We start from the raw sequence: 16,808 nt of genomic DNA on the forward strand, positions 1-16,808 counted from the left end.
AACTTAAGCTACATAACAATTACAACATTACCAAATGGTCCATGAGTGAACATTACTTTCATGAGTGACCTTGGTGAGCAATAACCTAGAAAACTAACAAAAAAATGAACAAACAAACAAACCTGGTCCCTCTGAAGATTTTAAGAATTTCCACCTGAGAACTATTTTTTTAGATGGTCTTATAGTCAGTTTAAATTTCTGAAAAAGAATCATTTATCCTATTTTATTTGTAAATGGTGGATGAACACAAACACTATATGAAGTGAGTCTTAAAAAAAAAAAAGACTGATTTAGTGCAAGTTGAACAGAATGTTTTCATGTGATTGAAAGTTTATTGTTACTTTTATTAACACTCAAGTGGTAAGTAAATCTTGGTTTATTTTGGTTTTAACAAGAGAATTCTGTGTTTATTAATGTAATGAGGCAGTTGTCTCTTGTGTTTAACTAAATGGCTGACCTGCTGTAAGTTTAAGCTCAGCTTAAGTAGTAGAACACACAAAATAGAACCTCATAAACATGTTGGCAAGAAAAATCTTATGAAAAAGAGCACAGTATTGTAATGTTTAAAACAAAATAAATCATACAAGATTATATCAGCCCCATGTGTATTGGGCGAGTTTAAGGTATATTTTCATGACTGTGTGATTGAAATAAGTATGGCTATTAAATACCAACATTTGAAATAAAGCAATATCTTCAACTGCAGCAAAAGTTGATAATTCTAATGTATCACCTGAAATAAGTCATATAGTTAGGAGTGAGGTGTGCTAAAAAATTGAAAGGTAGTCCATTCCATTAGTAGAAGTATTATGAAAATAATTTATCATTAAATTGAAAAACTATGAGAGGCTGGATACTGAGCCTGAAAATATGGATCAAACAATACATGGATGGATGTGGACACATCACTTAATCCAACTAATGGTCACATGGAATCATCGACTTTTTATGAAGAATAAAATACCAGCATTACTAACTTTCTCAGTGGTAAGAAAATAGAATCAGAATTTCTAATTGTATAATGTCACTCTATTCTACAATAGTCATAAAAGTAGTGTTTTAAAGTTAACTAAAGGAAAGGTATAATGATGAAAGCCAAGATTCTATTTTGGTTGTATTTTTGTGCCTGTGAGGAAACAAGTGAAGTAGGGATATTATTCTCTATGTAAAGTTGAGACAGCTTAGTCTGCTATGTGATCATTTCAAGTGATTTGTCTACTTTTATCCCTATCTTGTTTGTTTCCTATTTTCTAGTTCATTAGTTAGCCTTACATAGTTTTTTTTTATCTATCAATAATTTTTTCCCCTAATACTTGTTTGTTTACTTTTATTTATAATGTGGCATACATGGGTTACTAGGTTATAGTGTCTTCTAAAGCATTATACATTTTGCATAGAATAAAAATACAAAAAATAGTCAAAGTTCATGAAGACTGTTTTGCTCTATAAAATGATGATAAATTATAGTTAATGCTGGAAGCAGGTAAGTGCTTGGCCTGTTAAAGAAAAATTATAGATAATAAATGAAAAGTATGAAATCTCAATTTTGACTATTTGCTAGCTTTTGACTTTGGACAGCTGAAAAACAGCACATACACCAGAAATAGAGCAACTACACTAGCTTCTCATGACTTGTATGTGTATTGATTACATTTTTTATTCCTTCACTTCATACATGATATAAAAGTTTGCTTCCCAAAGACACTGGTTATACATTACAAAAAGCATTGAGTTTTCTACAAGCAAGAGTCATCCAATGTTCATTTATTATTGACTGATAATTCCTGTTTCACTATGTGCTTAAGCTTTTTAAAGGTACACTGGATTTCAGTATAAAAGCTAACTTCAATGGGTAATAACATTGTCTATATTAGAATTACAGTTGTTTAATTTTGCAAAGAATAATAATGAAATAGATTGTCAAATGTTTTGAAGACTGTCTTGCTCTATCAAATGATGAAATTAAAGTTACTGCTAAAACTAGATAGGCATTAGGCTTGTTGAAGAAAGATGGTGATAAATGAAAATAAGAAATCTAGGTTTGGCAATCTGCTGGTTTTTAACTTTGGGATACACTGGATGGTTGAAAAGCAGTATATATACCAGAGATAGAGTGACTATGGCAGGTGGCTCTTCACATTTAGCTTCTGATGACCTATAGAGAAAAAATCCAGATGATTTTTGTATTGCTATAACATAAGCCTCTGTGCCATCACATTCTCTGATGTTTCTTGTATCAACAGGACATCCAGGCTTTAAAGATAGGAAAAGTATGCACTTAACTTATTGATGACAATAAATTAAGCAGAATCCTAAGCAAACTGAATCACTTTCCAAAAAATTATTAATATACTTTGTATGTAACTTTGTCAGTGCAATGTTTCAATTGTAAGGTTTATGGGGAGGTAAAAAAACAAACTTCTCAAAGTTAAAAGAATGTAAAGAATCAGAAATGGTTAAGTTAAATAATGAAGACATGACAAAAGAAAATCTCAAGATGACAACAGAGTTCGAGAGTCTAAAGTGGGTAATGTCAATCACGGGATAATAAATACAGAAACAACTTTCACAGAACGAATCTCCAATGGAAAGTGAATCACTTGTTAATACTAATACAGATACAGTACAGAACCAATAAATTATGAAGAAAATGAAAGAATCTGGTTCAAAATAGTTCAGAACAAAGAAGTTAAACAGATTAACTTGACATTACTTAAAAAAAAAGGTAAGAAATAACTGACAACAAGATAACTACAAGGCATCAACTGACAACCAATTTGGAGCAAAACTGTGAACTATTGAATAAACTAAAGTTTAAACAGAAGTGATAATATTAAACAAGAGTGTACTGTATAGCAAGTATAAAACAAAAGAATCTTCAAATATTACAAACTGGATCTCTTTCACAAATTAATTCAGTATACATAGATGCCAACTATTTCAAATGACTTGCATAATGATTGTAGACAGAGCTCTTTCACAGTTTTAGTCCTTTTAGAGATGCCAAAAACAAGACAATCTGGTGAACTATCGCATTGGTGTTTCTATGCCACTTAGAAAACGAGAAATACCCATCTATGCGAGCGCTGATTGGCTGACAAGCACTGATGATATAACTATGGATTTCCCCCCGTACCCAGTATGGAAAAGCACTTCACTCAAACTATTGGTAGACATCAGAGATACAAATATTTTTTTTATTATTTCAGGCACAAACATGATTATCACAACTAGCAATTTGGACTATATCTTTTATTTATTATCAAAATTTATTTGTATCTCACTAGAAATTTTCTTTTCACCCCTTTCAAGCCCTGGGGGAACAATTTATCACTTTATTGTATAGGCCTATATAATATATAATAATTTGGGAGTTGCAACAAGTCGTAACATTTGTCTGTATGAGTGTATGGTCGTAATGTATACACCAAAATCGTAATGATTATGCTCAAATCGCAATGGTTGGTATCTCTGAGTACATAATGAAGATATTCAAATAAGTTTGTGTAGTAATTTGAAGCAAAACAATATTGATACTTTAAAATATCTTGATATAAACAGTACAGTAACAATTATTAAAATCAATATATTAAAATTCTGAAAGTTAAGAGGATTGTTTACAAATTTAGAAGTAGCTGTTAAACATACAGACACTATAACAGGCTTAATACATCAAATAGAAAAATGTAAAAAAAATATACATCTCTTATAAGCATAAAAATCACAACAGAGTAAATAGAAAAAGTTTGTAAATTCTTATCTAAAAGTGTAAGTGAAAATTTTAAGTTTCATTTATTAATAATCTAAAATTTATAAACTTTATATGTACACATAAATCACATTAAAAATCTTTATTTTTCAACATTTTTAGCAAACTCTTTAGCATGACAAAAAAACCTGTCAGTAAATGCCAAACTACTGGAAGACATTCTGAAACAATTACAGGAAAAAAGAATGTTCCATGAGATAGAAATAAGATTTAAAAAATATATTTGAGATGTGAAGTTTGTGAAAATACTTTTTAAAAATTTATTTAGCATCAAATTTTAAAAATATATTATACTTTTGTACGAAATTTTTTATATCCATAGGCCTTTTTTGTTTAGTTAAAAATACTGCAAATCTATTGATACAAAGCCACTGGCAGCTGCATTTTACATGTAAGCTCTTCATACCAATCAATTCATTTGTTTTATGGCTTTAACATTTAGTTGTAAATATCTTACAGCTGAAATATGTATTATATATTAATCTTATGTCTAGGTAGCAACATTTTGTCCATCATTTCTACCACCATGACTAGTATTTCCTTAAATCATTATTGGATTAAAGTTATCTGTTGTCCTGACATTACAATCTGTGGTTAAAACATAGTACTAAAGTCTAACATGCAATAGTACAATCTCATTGTACCTTTTACCATTCTTCTTCTTTCACTTCTCTCTCTATAACACAGATTTGAGGTTGATGTTTTATCCAGCAACAAGCAAGTCTGTTTCTGTATTATTTGGCACTACAATAAAAAAAGGTATTAGAAACTTAAGAAATCGTATGTGTGGAAATATGTTTTGGCAGCAACTGAACATAATATTCTACAAATATAAGCTAAATGGAAGGAAATTCAAATTTTAATTTATTCTTGGATTTAGATTCATTGTAACTTTTATTATTTCAAATCAGTGTAACTATTTTTTTTTTAATTAACACATATAAATCAACACAGATTTCCGAAAAAGGAAATAAATCAATATTATAACACAGGATGGAAAGAAACAATAAGTGCTCCAGATAATGTTTTTTCAGCATAGCCATTCCCAGAATTTTGTCAGTGTCAGTAATTTTACATTTTTTTACAATGAGCAGCAGAAATAATTTGTGATAAAAAGTAGTTTAACTAATTAGGATTTTTTTTTTCTCTTCAAAAGGTGAAATTTGGCACAGAATTAATTTAACAAATTAAATCACCAGATGTAGTCATAATAAACAAATAATATCATTACAACTTTTATGCACAAAACTGGATCATTCATGAGTGCACCAACAGAACTTCTGGTGGTTAGTGTGCATATTTTTTTGGCTCTACTGTATGAACAGTTGTACTCTTGTGCAAAATTGCAGAAGACTATGAGAATGTGCCCATTAATTACTGTACTATCATTAAAGTGGCAGGAATTGTATTTTTCTCTCCATGGCAGTAAAACAACTTCTCAACATTTTTAGGACCATAAAAGGCTGATTTTTGGCTGAGAATTACACCAATAAACCCTCTTATCTGGAGTACTGGTATATAGAATGGAAGTAACGATAATTAGATTTGTCCTTTGAAGGTTCAGAACACCTTTCTTAATGAAGGTTTGAACCTTCAAGCACTAATTTGCATAATATACCAATGACATTAGCATGTCTATTAGCGTGTGTGTGTGTGTGTGTATACACATATATGATAAAAAACCTTTTTCTTTTATAGGTAATCCACACAAATGAGATAAAATATTTGCACAAAATTTAAAAATACATTATACAAGAAAGCAATATTTTTTATACTAGTTAAAGTACCTGTTCCCTGGACAAAGTGATGTAAATTCATGATTAATGAAAGGTTATCTTAGAACATGAAAAGTTGCTTCCCTTCTGTGTAATTGTTAAAAAAAAACAAAAAAACAAATGCAAAACACAAAATGTGACACTGCAAGTTTGCATGTATCTCCACATGGAACTAACAAACTTTCGTGGAAAACTGGGTGAAGATCCATCAACAGCAGATAAAATAGGGGTAGCAAATGTAAAAACACAAAACAGAAAATCTGTATGTATCTCATTATGGTCTCAATGAACATCCATACCAAATTTGGTGAAGATTTATTTAAAGGAGGCAAATCAGTGGTAAAAGACACAAAAATACCATTACAGAAAAAGATAGAAAACAGAAAATTAGTATGTACCCCTGCATGGACCTAATAAACCTCCATTACAGTTCTGGTGAAGATCCATCCAAACTCTGTGAAGTAGTTACATGGACATACAACAGACAATAATACTATTGTATGTATTCAGATTTTAAATAGAAAATAACTACAAACTTATGATACATATTTTATGCTGGGTGAAATACTCAAAGCTGCAAACAGTAAGCTTTTACTGCAAGAGCACCTACTGTGACCAATCAAAACAAATCCAACTGGCTAAAGTAAAACAAGAAGTCACCATTCAAGGCAGGTTACAAATCATAATACTTTTAACATAAAATTGTTGTTTACCATATTTAATAAAAAATAGTTATAAGTAATCAGCAAACAGATAATAGAACACTGACAGTTCAATCACAATCACAATGTTAACATGAAACTGTTGTTTACCATACCTAATAAAAAACAGTAACAAGTGATCAGTAAACAGATAATAGAACACTGACAGTTCAATCACAAAATAAATGTGGATTTTCAGCTATAACTAAATTCTATGAGAGAGAGTTGTCATTACATTTGTTTGTTAACAACAGTGCTGACTGATAAAACATGCTTTTAATAGACATTAATCAAAATAAGAATAATAAATAATTCTAAATAAAATTTGGTTTGAAAATAAGGGCTTTCAATTCTGACAAAAAGGAAAACGAGACAGTGTGGTTGTGAAGTGTTTAATATAACATTCTCTTACATTTTGAGTTTTACGCATTCAGTACCTTTTAGTGAAACTATAAAGCTGCTACTTTTATACTTCATAACAATGGTCTACTCCAACTCATAGAATGATCTGATAAACACTATTTTATCTCTAGTACAACATTTATTCATTTAATAAGGATTATACAAATAAAGATCAATTTTCTACATGATTAACATTTGATGTGTGATTAATATTCAAATATTGCCAAACAGTTTCTCTTAACAAAAGGGGTAGAAGGGAGAATCTGATATTGATAAACCTTGCAATATTTAAAACTGTCTTTAAACTATTAGCAAGTGAGTGAACCTATGAAAATAGGTCTAATAAACAAGTGTTACCTAAAAAGGCATGTTTTACAAAGGTCATAACACCACTTTCACAAACACAAAATTAGAAAGGGCTAGTGAGTAAAATTATTTCATTTTTAAATTTGTACTAATTAATCGGGATAGTAAAAAAACAAACAAAGGCTACGAAAACTACAACAAGAAAACTAAAGAAACTTGTTGATTAGAGTTACATAAATTTGGTCATGTTATGGTATATTGAAACTTTAAAACAAAAAGTAGTGAGAACCTAAATTAACACTCATCTTCCTAAAAAATAACTATGACTTTACAATAAGATATAAAACAAAATGAAAGTTTACTCAGATAAAAAGTAAGAAAGTTAGGTGAATCCTAATTTTGTTTGATGGGAGATATTTCACACCAGAAATTTGTCAAAACTTTTTTTTAGTGAATAATAAAATTCATGTGGATGACCAAAATAAAAAAAATCTTAAGTGAATTATAAAATGAATTAACGTGTTAATCAGACTAACTAAAAAAATTGCTCTTTTTTGTGCTTAAACCAAAATATCTTTATCTTCAGTAGAAATGTTAAAACAACTGTTACAATGAGAAACCTGAGAATATCTAAGTATTAACACAAAATGAATTTTTGAATGTAGTTTTCTTTAAATACCTAAAGCTATCTATTTAAAATAGAGGGTATAATTTTAGCAAGATTTTATAAGTGTACTTAAGGAAATTAACACTTCTGTGTCCAACAGAGGTACATAATGTATTTATGTTTGCACTATTTACAAAACATGGGAACATTCTGGATGAGTATCATATTAAAAGTGAATAATCTTTTTTTTTCACAAAGCAAAGCTACATTACTTTAAATAATCAAGAGATACACATTTGACACCTTGGTAATACTACTAATGACAATCATAAAGAACCAAATAACACTTAGTAAAACTTAACATTTTATTAAATTGAAATGTATCTCCAATAACAATTACCTCTATTCTTTTTCTTGCTTTCTTCAGCCTTTTATACCACATTTAATTGCCCTTAGCAATATCTCTCATGTGACACTCTCCAAGTATGTCAATGAGCTTTCTATTCTGGTACTATATATAAGCAACTCCTTCCGATAATACTATCACTTTTTTGAGACTGACCAATCACAATCTTTTACATGACTTTTAGTGGGAAGGAATGATGGGAAGGTCGAATATAAGTATTATTAGAAATACATTTTTTGACTTAAGTAAAATGTTAACTCCCAAAACATACTTCACACAATGTTTAGAATCCCACTTTGATAAGGTGGAGGGGGCTGGTGAAAGAATTACTCATACAAAATGCATCTGCACAGATCATGGTCATACCAATAGAAAATTACCACATAAGGGGGGACATAACTATATACAGAACAGGTATGCTCTTCACCTGGAACCTAAATCATGCACTGTGGGCAGAATTTGACATGATCCATCATCACTACTGGCAAGGCTCCAACCAGGTAATCAAGATCCTATTACTCAGGGTTGCAATTATAGGGTCATGGCCCCTAAATCCCATGTCGATGGCTAGGAAATTTGGACCACAATGGAAATGAATAAATACATTATAACCTGTGTGCTTTCAAAAGGTGGATATTTTTTCTTCAGGGGCAAACTTTTCAGTAAACTCACAGGTCAAACAAGATCAAATTTTCTGGTAACTCAAATAGTCTAAAACCTGTATTGAACATGTACAAGATCAATTTTGTATAATTTTGATGCAAGCATTGGAATTACACCCCTATCAATGGACTTACTGTTTCATAGTCTAATATTTCTTAGTTTTTGACACCTTTTGTAAACATCAGGTTTATATTAATAACACCTAAGTTTAATGAGTCCTTGCTCTTTGCTCAATGAAACCTTAATAGATAAGTGCTAATATGCTATCTTATATTGCAGAATATATTAAGTTTATGTAGCCAACAGCTATGACTTTTTAAAAATTTATAACTTCATAATGATGATATACTATAACAAAAGGGGTTACATGGTAAAGTTAACTGATAAATTGGTAATCACCGTTCATGATACACGTATCAAACCTATGGTGCTGTATGACAATTCGTAGAAGCACTGGCTTGTTGTTTGGAGAAGAAACAAAATGATTAATTCACTTTTTATTTTTTTGTAAAACACTTTAAATCAAGTAAGATTCAAGATATGCAGTACAGATATAAAAAAATAAAATAATAAATGAAAATATTTGAAAACACCTGACCAATATTTTTTTAAGTTTATAAATGCCCAGTTCTATAACTGAAAAGAAAACTGAAAGATCTTCCAGATTCCTTTTCTCAAAGAACTCCAGAAGAGCTTTATATGGTTACAATTACTCAGATTTTATAATAACAAGGAGAAAAATCCACTACAACAAACCAAAAAATACAATGTCAACCCTTATCAATACAATATTTATCAAGCCTTCATTTAAAGTTACTACATACACCAACTTCTGAAGGCAACCCAATACAAAGGCCAACCACCCAGTTAAAAAACAAAAAAGTCCTTCTATTGTCCCTATTATGTATGGAAAAAAGACAATGCTTAAATTCTTTTAAAAATTCTAAAACTGCAATCAGATCCCCTCTGATTCTTCTTTTTTTCAATATAAAACAACTTCAGAGATTTTAACCTGTCCTTACATAATGGTCCTTCTATCCCAGGTATTTTTCTAGTAGTCCTTTGAACCCTTTACACCAATTCACGGTCTTTCTTAAGGTTAGAAACTCAAGACTGAACATAATATCTGAATGTAACTTAGCTACTTACCTGTAGAATGAAGTTATAACCTCTTTAGACTTATATCCAATATATCCATAAAAGAAACCCTTAAAACCTATTTACTCTTCCACTAGCAACAGCACAATTGTTGGATGGCTTAAGAGACCATGATGCCAAAGTACCACTGTTAGATATAAAAGACTATTTAGTGTAGGTAGTATCATATATTTATTTATTTTGTGTTTATAATTCAATGGTGTTGAAGGGCTATTGCATGTTTTGTTTACAATCCATTGATGTCAAAGCTATGTAGATTTCTAAAAGGTCTAAGTGATAGACATATAAACAGATGCCACCAAAAGAGCAGAAACAAAGTTAAAAAAGTCACATGAAAGAGAAGTTTGGTCAAAGAAAGGTGAGAAAATATAAAGTTAATCATTGTGGGAGTGAATGGTCTAACAGTTAGTATGTCAGAGTGAGATTAACAATTTGAAAGAGATAAGAGCAATAATTTGTCTTGTCAAAGGGTGTTCTAAACCAAATGAACTCATCTGTGTGAACTTCAAAGAAAGGCAGACGACTATTGAAAGTGTGACAAGTAGACAATTATTGGAAGTTGAAGATAGAAACAAGGTAACTCATGTGATAGTATACGTGAATTATACACATACTATAATGATAAAAATAGAGTTTATCTTGTCGACAGAATTCTCAAGCAATTGAACTGGCCTAAGTGGATAGTTTTTCATTAGAAGAATAACATTCTTAAGAACATATATTTCTATATGCATTAGATAACATACAGCCAACATTGTTACGCAATTGTAAAAAACACCAAACACAGTTAAAATGTGTAAATATAATCATGTTTTATGCATTTGTAGACTGAATACATACAAGGTTTTTTTATATTTCTATAAATGATGGCCAAATCTTTTTTATGGGTAGGATCATTGATATTTTTGGTTGTAATAATTAAAAATTTGTGAGTATATATTTCTCAATTTATATGTTTATCAAATTATTTATAACTGTTAGTTTGATATGTAGTTTTAGGGATAACCTAAAACTCCTATTTTTGCCAAACTTTATTAGGTATTATTACACCCTGATGTTATCAGAGAAATTTATTCTATTGTACCTCACTGATGGGCTATAAAAGTAGTATACTGATATATCCTCACTAATCTTGACCCAGTCTCAGCAATTAAACCTATGAGCACTGATATATTGATTATGGTTCCATAATATAACTGATTAACTGAATTCTGATTAAATCAATTAATATCCTAAAATTAATCAACTGGTATTTCCAATTACTAGGGTTTCAATTATACTACTATCTAATGATCAAAATTATGATTTAATCATTCAGCATCATCATGGAAATAATCAATTAATTGAGATTAAGGTTTCCAATCACTACCATACTTGCTTATTCCATTTAACCAGGTAACTAAAATATTGGTATTATACTTCATCATTGTTAAGCACAAAGCTATATGAGGATATATATTTGTGTTCTTTCTTCTTCAGGTGTTGAAACATGAGCACATAGCAATTTTTTTATTTAAAACAAATTAAATATGAATAACCATGTGGTTTTTTGGCTAAGTAATAAAAATAATTAATTGGTTGAATGTAACTGCTTAATGATCCAGATGATTATTCAATTAATACATTCAACTATTAACCCAAATCTAACAAATATGGTCACTACAAGTCTCTTTAAGGAGGGAATCCCAGAGTTTTTTACTTAGTTTTGTGGTAGTACTATATCTATATTATATAATTGAATTTGTATTACATTCAATTTGGAGAAAGACTGTTGACTATCATTAAATATTTATTAAATGTATCTACATGTCACAAATTTTTAATAAGATTTACACACACAAAAATCAGATGAGCTACAAAGGTATTTGTACTCAAGGTTTAAACTGACATTGGAATACAAAGTGATATTCACATGAATAAAAATATTTTTGTCTATTCTACAGGTTACTTACTGGATAACTTCTACAACTTCTGAAATCTCTATCTGTGTTAATAAAAATCTACAGTCTTTTCACTATCCCTGTATAATGCATCTAGTATTTACTCTTCTGTACCAGTACCATGAACACTCACTAAATCAGCAGTGGAGAGTCAAATGAAACATATGATAATTCTGACATCAAATACACAATACCATGTTAAATGGCACTCTATAACAGGTCATGGCATGCCCACTTTGAACCCCACCCATGTACTTTGATGTTTATTTGTTAATGTTAGTAATACTATAAGAAAGTATTATGACTTTTGCCACAAGGGCTTGTAAATCTTTGTCTAACTCTAAAACAGCTAAAATGTTATTAAAATAATAATAATTTTGATGAGGAGTAAAATGAACACAACTTACCAAGGCATAAGTCACCAAAACGATTCATACAGGTCAGATTAATGTTTGAGAAAGCATACCTCATTCCCATAGGCTCAGTGTCCGATTTTCAAAGCCTATGTTTGGTATGCCTAATTTAAACATAGTCAATTGTTTGGTTCATTCACTGATTCAGTCCGATACTCGCGTTCCCTGGTGATATGATGTTTAAGATGAACAAATGTTTGAGAAAAAAGAAAAAAAAGCTATACACTTTCTGATTAAAAAAAAACAACACAAAATGTACTATCTCATTAATTCGTCAAGTGGCATAGACATGTTATTATTCATCAAGTTTAAAATTTTGTCTACTGTCATAAAGTAAAAACAAACATAGGACAAAACATTCAACGCTGAAATCCTCCAAATTATTAGTCTGAGAAGTCATTGTAAAATTATTAAAAGATTCAACGACTAATAAATGATTTTTCCTTTAAAATTAAGGGAGCTCGGTCTGCAATCATACTCGTTCAGAATTCTTGTGTAACTATATTCATACCTGAGTAGTCATTTAATTGTTTTAATTATTTTAAATACACAACGATGTCTTGACATTTTACAAATTTTGTGCACTCAAATAAAAAATACCATAACCAAAAAAATGTTTCGTACACAAAGGGCGAGTTTTGCTCCTAGTATATATGTATAATTTCTATATTACAATTTAAGATTCCTTTATTTTAAATTGTAATATAAAAATTATACATATATACTAGGAGCAAAACTTGTCCTTATGTACGGAACAAACACTTATTATAATAATACCCAGTTTTGTCTGTCCTGAAAATATGCGCGCACCTTACAATCTAATGCGTGTGTGCGCAGTTCATTTCAACGGATGTGTGTGTGTTTTCTTATAGCAAAGCCACATTGGGTTATCTGCTGAATCTACCGAGGGAAATCGAACCTCTGATTTTAGCGTTGCAACTCCGAAGACTTATCGCTGTACCAGCGGGGGACATTAAGCGGATGCAAAGAAAAGACAGATATAATTTAGTAGATATTTTCATACAACATTAAAAGCTTTAATGTATAAAATACTCTGACGTTATGTCCCAGAAAAAAAAAAGTCCATTTATTTATAGTATTACGTACGATAAAGTTAACAACTAAAAAAACTAAACGAAAACGTACAAAAGTACAGTGTTAGTTTTTTTCTTTATCAAATTTAGGCCGTACTTAATAAAGCCTTGAATAATGTTAGGCCTAAGACAAAGGGACTTCTAGATTTCAGTTTCTTCGATTTGAAACCTTTTGTATTATTATAGAAATCCTGTATTTAGAGAAGAACTGTTGTCTTAAAGATACTAATTTGACCGCAAAAGTTTTGCAAGTCTCTGCTAGTTTCAAATAAAGGAAATAATTTCGACCATAAAATAACAACATAAAATAGATTGCGGACGCTATTGTTATAGATGTCTTCCCTCTAGTCTATATAAGTTCAAAATTGAGGACAACTATGCACAGATAGCCCTTGTAAGCTTCACAATAACATTTCAAAACACATTTACTCATGGTATATTATATATATATTTCTAACTTTTCATTATGCAGGGTGGTCCAAATGTCTTGTCACTCACGTTTTGAATTTTAATCTCATTATTATTTTCTTTGATTTAGATGACGGTGAGAGTTGTCTTTACCAAAATCGAAAAGGTTACGCTACACAAAGTATCATGTAGGACGTGGCGCAGAATCATTTTGTGTCACGAAAGTGATGGGGTTTATACTGACTTTTTGAACCATTAAATGGTCCTTGTGAATGATAAGTTGATAAACTGTAATTTTTATAATTATATAGTCAATAAATTTAAGTTGTATATCCTCATTCTTATTACATATCCTTAATCACTGAAAAATATGGGGGTGACAAGACTTTTGAACCACCTTGTACGTAGGATATTCTGTCACAAAAATATACTGACTGTAGCGTTTGTGGGACAACGTGTGTAATGTTATTGAGGTTTAATAAAATGTGTCACAATTAATGTAATTAGAATTTATCTAAAACATTTATTCTGTCATTAACACCAAATTTTTGCCAATGCTATTTAATAACATTTATGGAATATAACATTGTATATTGTTTTCTTCATTGATAATCCAAACATGAATCTAATGAGTCAATTCTCAGGCTAGGGAATTATTTCTAACTCTTGTTTGATACCCAGTAACCTCGTACTTAATATTATAATACTGTTTTAATTGAAGGCTCATTACAATACTACTGATAATAATATTAAATAATAATAATATTAAATTATCACATTGTTAACTCATAAATAGTTTCACTAAATATGTTTCATACATTGTATCTCACGAGTGTAATTTAGACAGCAAAGTGTCACTGCAGATGAAATTTTTGAACAGTTCATTTTTACTCAAATTCTAGCACATTTGCACATGTACATATCATTCAGGGTAAGTATATGCTGATTAACTTGATAATAAGTATTGATGTTTTATCCGTGACTATGGCTACGTGTTGCAGTTGTTTGCTATAGTGTATGAATATCAAAAATATTTCTACATACCCTTCAATTAAGAAGCCATATTTTTATCTGATTCTCTTCTTGTACGCCCGGCATGGCCAGGTGGGTTAAGGCGTTCTACTCGTAATCTTAGGGTCGCAGGTTCGAATCCCCGTCGCACTGAACATGCTCGTCCTTTCAGCCGTGGGGGCGTTGCGACATGACGGTCAATCCCACTATTCGTTGTTAAAAGAGTAACTCAAGAGCTGACGGTAGGTGGTGATGACTAGCTGCCTTCCCTCTAGTCTTACACTGCTAAATTTGGGACGGCTAGCGCAGATAGCCCTCCAGTAGCTTAGCGCGAAATTCAAAACAAACAAACAAACAAATACGTATATAATTTTCACAACGTTCATCACTCGCAACTAAGAAAATGAGTAATTATAACTTCGATAACCTTAACAGACCACTAATCTATAAATAACCCACTACTGGATACCAATGATAAAAATATGAAAATTAAACCAAGCTTCGGCGGGGTTTGTAACTGGAAAGGAGAACCCATTCAGGTATTAAGTATCAGATTTTTATAGGTCCCTTGAATCTCTTGTATTTTTTTAACTGTTCACAAAGCTACACGAGAGCTATTTGCGCTAGCAGTGTAAGAGAAGAGGGAAGGTATTTAGTCATCACCACTTACCGGAAGGCCCGGCATGGCCAGGTGGTTAAGGCATTCACCTCGTATTCAGAGGGTCACGGGTTCGAATCATCCTCACACCAACCATACTATCCCTTTCAGCTATGGGGGCGTTATAATGTTGGTCCATCCCACTATTCGTTGGTAAAAGAGTAGCCCAAGAGTTAACAATCGGTGGTGATGATCAGCTGCCTTCCCTCTTGTCTTACACTGCAAAATTAGGGACAGCTAGCGCAGGTAGCCTTCATGTAGCTTTGGGCGAAATTTAAAAACAAACAAATGTTTTGTATTTTTATCCGACGAAATATAAGACCAGGGAAAATTGTTCATTTAAGTTATTGAGGGAAATGTCTTGTGAATATTTCTTTCAAATATTTCACAAATAAAAAAATTAGTGAGACTTTCCAAATTGCTGATTTAATTATTATGAACTATAAATAAATCACTTTTAATGTGTTATTTTCATCTCATAGTACACAGTAAAACATTTATGTTCTGTATACAGAATATACGAGGCTGAGCATGGCCCAGTATTTAGCATGTGCTGACCATGAATCCAAAGTTGAAGGTTCGCGGCCCATTGCTGCAAAAATATACGCCGCACATTGGGGTCATGGATGGGTGTGGCATAATAACGACAGTCAAATGCCATTATTCAATCAGACAGGAGTAGCTGACCGTGGGCGTTTTTGACTAAACTCCTGTTTTCTCATTTATCATTTTAAAATTAAAGACGGCACTGTGTGAGTGATCTTCGCAACATTGTGCGAAAATCCTAAACCAAACGAATCGAATGCATTACACAATGACTTATCATCCGACAAGCAAATGTAAGGTGTTGAAGAATAGACTGTACGAGAATGAAAACGCTCTTAACTTGTTTAGTTGATTAATTATGTTCGTCTTTTAGAATTTCTAGAAGTTTTAGCAGTAGAAGTGCTTTTATCTGATGTGTGATTTACTAATTGTGATTCAGCCTACTAGGGAGCGCCACAGTTCAAATTTGGTTTGAATTTCGGGAGAACATAACCAAGGGCTATCTGCGCTAGCCGTTCTTGATTTAGGAATGGAAGGCTAAAGTAAGATAACTCTACTCATCACCATCAAGTTTTGGGCTATTTTTCTCCAATGAATAGTGAGATTGACAGTCACATTTTAACATCCCCAATGCTGAAAGGGCGAGCATGTTTAGTGCGACGGGGTTTCGAACCCCGGACCTTAAGATTACGAGTGCCTTAAAGACCTGGCCATGCTGGACCCGTTGAAAGCTAGTCCGATTAAGATCACTTCGCAGTGGCAAACGACATTTCTGCACTTATAACGCTAGAAATCAGGTTTCGATACCCGTGGTGGCAGAGCACAGATAGCCCATTATACGAGAACTGTTCAAAAAATACGCGGACTCTTTGAATTGCGCGGCTCCAGTTGGTTCCAGGGGAATCCGCTTGGTGTCGCTAGGTACGCACAGATCAGCTGATTACGACGCCA

General features: G+C 31.5%; 1 protein-coding gene across 9 annotated transcripts in view; it reads right to left on the minus strand.

Moving 5' to 3' along the window:
- The window catches only part of LOC143255185 (protein roadkill-like), a 105,320-nt gene extending 93,023 nt beyond the window's left edge, over window positions 1-12,297 (minus strand). For 3 of the 9 annotated variants that reach the window (XM_076510448.1, XM_076510443.1, XM_076510441.1), the window contains exons 1-3: window positions 12,135-12,295; window positions 9,779-9,914; window positions 4,414-4,513 (exon numbers count right to left, since the gene is read on the minus strand). The gene's annotated coding sequence lies outside the window, so the exon portion shown is untranslated. Of the gene's footprint in view, window positions 1-4,413; window positions 4,514-9,778; window positions 9,915-12,134 lie in introns of all 9 variants that reach the window. The other 6 variants (XM_076510451.1, XM_076510449.1, XM_076510450.1 and 3 more) reach the window with 2 other exon arrangements.
- Window positions 12,298-16,808: the final 4,511 nt, after the last annotated feature.

Source organism: Tachypleus tridentatus, chromosome 7 (assembly GCF_004210375.1).
Source record: "Tachypleus tridentatus isolate NWPU-2018 chromosome 7, ASM421037v1, whole genome shotgun sequence".
Taxonomy (NCBI): Eukaryota; Metazoa; Arthropoda; class Merostomata; order Xiphosura; family Limulidae; genus Tachypleus; species Tachypleus tridentatus.